The following is a 7,476-nucleotide window of genomic DNA, read 5'->3' on the forward strand; positions in this document are numbered from 1 at the left end:
GGGGGGGGGGTGGGCAAATTCTATTGCCATCACACTTAAACCTGTTAAACAAAACTCCATTCATCTACCAGAAAGTGATTAGGAGCTACAAGTTGAAAAAGGTTAAGCATCAGATAAGATCACCTGCTTTCAGGAATCAAGTTGAATGACAATTAATCCATTTGACTGCAGAGGTTTTACTTCAAGTATCTCTGCTTACAAAAATGCTGGCAACTCTGCTCTGCAAAATTTTAATTTCATCAGGCAGTACAAGAATTTCTTTACCACACCTGATAAACAGTCTTCAGACCTTGTAGCTGCCCACAGCTTCTGCAAGCATCAATATGCAGTCTTTCTTGAGGTTTTCATGGTTCTTCAGAGCTTTTCCTACCTTACTGTACTTATTTTAGGTAAACATAGGCATTAATAATGTCAGAGGCAGTATTCTATTGATGCCAGGAGGGCTGAAATGTCATTTCAGCAAGATGTTTATTTTTTCCCCCTAAAATAAGATTTCTACAATGCAAATCCATGCAATCATAAGGCACTTTTCCATTTCCCAACACCATGGAGTCCATGGAGTTGGGAAATGGAAAAGTGCCTTATGAAAACAAAATTAACAGTACACATATTCTGCAGCTACTCTGCTACACTCAGCTTAGCCTGCAAAAGGCAGCTTTTATTCAGAAAGGCCAGCCCAAAGCACTGGAATAAACTCTTCTGAACATTGAGTACCCAGTTCAGTTTTGTATGCATTATATACCAAGCAAAGGAATGTACATAGAGGTGATATTCAGGAAATATGGAATAAATTAGACATGTGACAAATGTACAGATTACCACCTTGGTCAACTTGTTCCCAAGGCCCAAAATGGAGAGAACAACAATTGCAAGGAGGGAACCTACACAGACTTTGCAGGAAAGATGCAGTTTCCTCTTGTGAAGGTACAAGCCTTCACTTCCTGCTGGATAAAAGCGCCTCGAGAAAATGACAAGCACTATGTCACTAGAGGATCTAGAAAACCAACTTTAAGTCTCTAGGGCAAAACAAAACACCCTATCACACCTCTAAAAGTAAACTGCATAAACCAGGGCTTTCATTAGCACATATGTAGCTGTAGAAGCAGAAGGACAAAAAACTACTACAAATTTAAAAGCACACTTAAATTCTTCAAACAGTTGTATACGCACACATGCAGCATACACAGCATACAGAATGGAGACACTCGCTACAAAACATAACTAACACAAGTGACCCAATTAATTATTTGACAACAATAAGGATAATTTTGGATTTCCTCTTTACATAAATAGCTTCCTTTCCATGCACATGTGCAAGCACACACCCTCAGGGGCAGGGGCCTGGCACTTTGTTCACATCAGATAGGCCACAACACAATCAGGAACATCTAAACAGGTTCCAATCACCTTTCCCAACTTATCTCAATGCATTGTAGGGCATATGCAAAGCACATACCATGTATATCTGAAACTGGAGCATGACCCTTCACAACACATCAGTCTTAAAAACAAAAAACTTCATTGTTGGCTGTGCCCTTCAAAAACACAGAATGGGAAGAGGGAACTATCTCTTCTTTGGCATGTTGAGAACCAAATAAACCTTTCAGACACCTTTGTTAAGGCACATGCAACAATGAGTCTTAACTAATTGCATCCCATACACACAAGGAAGCTGACAGAAAGCCTTTTGCCCTGGAGTTTGCTTCTCTCAACAGTTAAGCAAAGCTTGTATCTGGTGGCATACTGGACAGGATGAAAAACTTGAAAGAAAAAGTGCATCTTGGAGTTGGGGTGACTCACATGCTGCTATTCCTCTCAATTTTATTTACCACCTTCTTTAGGCTACTACTATCATGGCTTTGCAGTTTTTGATGGATCAATGATCTTCTACTCTTTTGCACAACCTAGCAATATTTCTTTTCTGAAGGTTATAAAGCAACAAACCAAAGAAAAAGTGTTTCTCAGAACTGTGCAAAGTGAACAGTGAGAAGTATGTACCTGGTGTGCTTCCGTTAAGCTTCTGTAAAGAAACTGTTCCACAGTTCCCAGCCACTATAATCCTGGATTTATTCTTGTGCCCCCAGTCTTATTTTTGGATTTAACTCATAATTAAGTCTTATTTTTGCATTTAACTTGACTGTGTCAAGGCAGGCATAGTATTTTACTTCTCACTTGTCTGAAAGATAATGCCATATGAAACACTGAAGCAAAAATACTAACAATACTCCTCAGGGAAACCAGTGAGCTTGAACATGAATTTTTGGGTCTATATATACACTGAGAGAAACTCATGCAAATGTAACCTTGTTAAAAATTCTGATAGGAATCAATGAGTGCAACTACAGTGCAACGAACAAAAAGAAAGCTAATATACCTAGCAGCCAATGTTATATAAATCCCCCCCGCCCTCCACAACTCCCTCAAACACATAATTATATCTTTATTGGTAGATTTCTCCACAGACTCCCCGAAAAACAGTGCGCTATCTAGATACACTGACAGGATCAGAGACTGAAGTTGTACTTAATCCAAAAAAAAAAAAAAAAAAAAAAAAGAGCTTTTTTCTTTCTACTTCCATAGCATACCAAATATATTATTTCTATATATAAATAACAAAGACTTTTAAATGTACTGATTCTACTGATTCTGATTTAATCTGATGCAGTATTTTATTTTAAGCAAAACATACAGAAGTTCTTAACAGAGCTTTTTGCTGCTACATAAAAAGTAGCACAAGCATGGAATAGGCACATGTCGCTTAACTGAAGAGAACTGAAACTACACTTAGCTAAATAGCGGGTGGGGGAGAAATTATTTTTGTCCCACAGGATTCTGTAAGAGATGACGGAAACATGGACTTCCCCTGGAAAAATCAAATGCTTGAGCAGCTGTACTTCACTGCAAAAAATATCAGGGCACAAAACTTTCTGGAAACTATTTTGGCTTTTGCATTTATACTCCACATTGAAGCTGTAGAAAGGTTCAACAGAAACATAACTTATGCCTGCATTCACTAACACTAGCTTTAGCCACAATCCATGAATAAGGAATTAGATGCTGCTTCTTGAGGAACCTGGATTTTCCTTGAACAATTACTTCTAAAGAAAAGATTTTGAGCTAGTCAGAAGCAATGGGGCAAAGAACAGAAAAGAATCCAAAAATGTGTGCCATTGACAAATGAAGACATGACTGAGGTTCAAAAAAATCACAGTAGGGGATAAAGTGAATATAGAATGGTCATATACGATATCACACAGTATTAGAACTAGGGGTACTTGATGAAGCTAGTAAGAGATTGGCTCAAAACACATTAAAGAAGTACTTCATTTTTACTACTCATGGGTAGTAAAGTAGAACTTGCTATCACAGGAGGCTATGGAAGCAGATAGTTATCATCAGATTCAGAAAGACAATAGAGAAGTTCATAGACAGTGGGACATTAAGTGATGCACCTGCTAGCATGTCTAATTTAACAAATATGGATGGTGTAGGAGCAAAAGAAAACACTAAAAAGTGGCTGGGCTTTCATGCTCTTCCTAAATAGCATCACTTACTCCTACTGTCCAAGACAGAACACTAGGTTGGATCGATCCCTGATCTGACCCAGCAGATATTTCTCACATTCTTAAGAGGTTACCACTAATATTTGTAATTTGATAACACATTCATTGCTCCTTTTCTCCCATTTTTTATTCCTGAACAGCTGACTGGAAGAAAATCTCCTCCCTCTGACGACAGCCCTAGCTGGACATGTGAAGAGCAATCAACTTAGCATGCCAGCAAGGCTTTGTAGCAAGGACAGGCAGGACACAGAGCAAAGCCACACTCCACGACATCATCACTTAGAACAGAGCTACTTGTCCTGCTGAGTGCAGCCACTGGTGGTCCATAAACCAGCAGAAGGTAGTTTGCAAAGTGACTGTAAAAAGAGAAATGAAAGACTTAAATACACACAGGTACACACCTGTGCAACTGTCAGTACCTGCTGTCAGGCACAGGAAGAAGCCAGCTCCCAACTGCTTTTAGTACTGGCAAGCAGGCATAATCAGTTCCCTTGCAGCACATATCAGCTCCAAGACAACAAAGCTGTAGCTCTGCACTCCACATGCCCTCTTCCAAAACAGTTAAACAGTCCTTCAAAGAGGCTGGGAAAAAGTGTAGCAGGAAACTTCTTGGGCCAATCTTTGCTAGACCATACCGAGGATCAGCATTACATCATATAAAAAATTGTTACCTGACATCATCTATAGTTAGTGGTCTAGTCACTATTAGAAAGCTCAAAGCATTATAGCCCCAAAACTATTGCTAATGTTGAGAAAACACTGTGCTGAAAATATTAGAATATTTTAAATCATGTGGGTTAGATACATTCTTAAACATACGCTCAGAACTTGACATTCAACATACATAAGACCCTTTTAGGCAATGGAATCCCCAAAAGCATTGTAAATTGCAAGGCAATTATATGTCAGTGGTTAAAAGATGTATAATTAAAAGGACTGAACTCAGAGCTTCACACATTGCATCCAAACAAAAGCCAGGATTAAAGAGGTCTTATATGTGTTGTTTTGCGTTTGCTAGTACTAGCACAGATTTCATGTTAAATTGCTTGGTGTGTTCATGACATCTCACAGACAATGCACAATCATCTACATATGCTTCCAAAAGCATCAGCTTGGGGCCAGAAATGGAATATGGATCTCCAAGAATCTCTGCTTTTCTACAAAGACAAATAGCATAAATAGGCGTTTTACCGATTCCTCACGCTTGACCAAGAAAGTCACTAAAGGGTCACTATCTGACCTTTTTGCTAACAGTAAATACATAGATTTTAAGATGTTTGGGCAACATGGAACTTCATCCACTCCAAGATGAACATTGATCTTAAAAATCATTGCAAAAAGACACGTATTTAAAGCTACATTACAGTAAAACCTTTCAGCCAGTACTAGTGAAAAATAGAGAAAGCAAAAACATTTGTTTTTTCTATTTCATACTAAGAGACTTCAGGTAACTAGTAACTCTCTGTGAAGTGCCCTGTTCTATCAAGAGAAGCTGCACCACATCTAATTGTGGTCAACATCAACACCACAAAGTCGTAACTTCTGTCCCCATTCTGTGATCTAACCATACCTTTGGCTTAGTTCTGCTCATTTAACAGCTCAATTCTCTACTACGCTCAGCTACCAAACCAAGACTGCTGTAATTCTGGAAACAAGAGGTGGTTTGTTAGTAAAAGCATCCAAATTGAGACAGAAATCACTAGGCAGACGAAAGTCAACTACAAGAGTTCCTGTAGAGAACTTTTATTAACTAGAGTACAATCCCTACTCAAGGAGGCCTCTGAAGAGCCCCGCACAAGTCAAGGCACGGCACACATATGCAAGTACCCTGACAGATCAAGACACTTAACATGCTATGATCTCACTAGACATTTTTAGTTATCAGCTGGAATCATATTTTGGACTACTTTTTTTCATATGTTAAAATCTACCTTGGAAGACAGAAGCAGCAACATTGTCCTCATTCTGCCTTTTTAGAAAGCTTATTACTTCAACTCTGCAAAAAGGCAGTTTATATTGCATAAGGATGTCTGACATTACCAGAAAGCAGCAGTATATTTCAGGCAATACTGATAATACAGATTATGTTTCAGAATGTAATGCAATAAATACAGAATTAGATGTACGTATTATTCCTAATAATAATAACGGCTAGAGAACTTACAGACTTGTAACAAGTTTCAATGAACAGCAGAAAACATAACCAAGAGAAGGAAAATAACTCTTTTTGTCTCAAAACTGAACAGGTGGTTCGTTTTCCTACACAAAATGAAATTAAGCAGGAATTTTAATTTCAGCTAATTCACTCATATGATAAACAGTACCTTAAAGAAAACATGACTAAGACAGCCCAAAGCCTAAAAAACAACAAACATTTGAGACTCCAGGAATTTTAGAAACTTCAAAGAATTTCTAAAGAGAAAAGAGGTTAATCAGGAAGATTCATAACTGTCACTAACAGCACATTCCTACAGATTTCAATAAAATTATTTCCTAAACATGGCTCTTCCTGACCTAAGGTTGAAGGCAGGCTCCATATCTTTGCAAGTCTTTTGAACAAGGATTTTTCTATTTGAGCCGAAGGTCTCAGGCCCCAGTCCTGCGATCACATCCTCACAGGCAGATTCTCATGCTTGCACAGAAGCACACTTATTTCAACGTGGCTATAAACAGGCCCAGGTTTTGACAAGACGACTGGGGCTGCAGAAAGGCGGCCTTCAGATGCAGCAATAAATGGAACATTTAGGCCATTGCAGCATCGCAGAAATGCATTTTAAAAAGTTATCTCAAAATATCAAAACCATGATCCTGAGAGAAAGCAAAGACTAAATGTCCCACAGCATACCTTGCATCTGTACTTCAACAACAACAAAAAACAGCTGCAAGGCTGTCATTTATTTAAATAACAGATAACCTGCACTTGCATATGAGGTTAAACAAAATACCTTAGTCTTATTTTTAGTCTCAATACTGCAAACAAGCTTATTTTCACATAATAGAAGAATATCATACTTGCTTCGCTAGGAATACTCAATAAATAAAATAAAGCATTAGAGCTCCTAACAGAGCAGCCTTTTAGCAGTTATAAGCTATCAAAGTTTCAATATGGTATTACAATAAATTTGTACCTCCTGAGGATCTACCATACTGTGAGAACATGGTACAAGTAACTCTGTAGGACCCGGCCCTACACGCAAATTCATCCACTCATCATAAAAAAATTGAAACATCAAAATAACGCCCCCTATGTAAATTTTGTGTTGCTTTCTGTAGATAATTTAGCTTCACAATTAATAAGACTTGTCTGATGTGTGTACATACTGCAAACAAATCACATAAAAGGCTGGAGATGGCTATGAAAAAGTCACCAGGTTGTGACAGTTTCATACAAAACATGAGCTCTCCGGTTCAGCATCAGCAGCGGTACCCGATGGGTACGGCCTTAGCCTGAAACGCTGCAAGTACAGGGGTGCCCACAGGAGAGGACACTCAACTACAGGGGAATGATGCATTGCCCTCAATTTGCCAATTTTCTTTTTAAGTCTACCAATCTTCAAAAATTGAGAACAGCCTTAAAATAAACCATCGTATGTTGTTAAGTAACAAAGTTAGAACTAACTATAGATCTACATATTTTAATCAGATGGTATAATATAAGGCTTTAAGGTAAACATTACTGTCATTTCCAAAATTCATTTGAGGTTACCCATGCAAAGCCATTAGCATTCTGAGCTTAAAGACATATTAAGGAACATTTGACCAAAACTACACATATCCCGCATTAGAAACTGGAGCTATTTCACCTGTGCGGGGTGAAGTGTGTTGGTGGGTTTTCCAGTGGACTCACTTCACAACTACCAGACGTTCTTTTCCCTGAAAAAAAGGATCCTTTCATTTTCAGCTCGGGGGGGGG

At 38.4% G+C, this 7,476-nt stretch overlaps 1 protein-coding gene across 7 annotated transcripts in view; it reads right to left on the reverse strand.

Moving 5' to 3' along the window:
* Nucleotides 1-7,476, reverse strand: part of INO80D (INO80 complex subunit D) — a 45,204-nt gene that overhangs the window by 37,026 nt on the left and 702 nt on the right. For 3 of the 7 annotated variants that reach the window (XM_026853235.1, XM_026853230.1, XM_026853228.1), the window contains exon 2: nt 7,367-7,436. The exons of 1 other annotated variant lie outside the window; for it this stretch is intronic. The gene's annotated coding sequence lies outside the window, so the exon portion shown is untranslated. Of the gene's footprint in view, nt 1-269; nt 291-1,998; nt 2,048-7,366 lie in introns of those variants that run through there. 3 more of the 7 variants (XM_026853229.1, XM_026853233.1, XM_026853234.1) reach the window with 3 other exon arrangements.

The sequence above is a fragment of the Athene cunicularia genome, assembly GCF_003259725.1.
Source record: "Athene cunicularia isolate RWA chromosome 7 unlocalized genomic scaffold, athCun1 chr7_part2, whole genome shotgun sequence".
NCBI classification, from domain to species: Eukaryota; Metazoa; Chordata; class Aves; order Strigiformes; family Strigidae; genus Athene; species Athene cunicularia.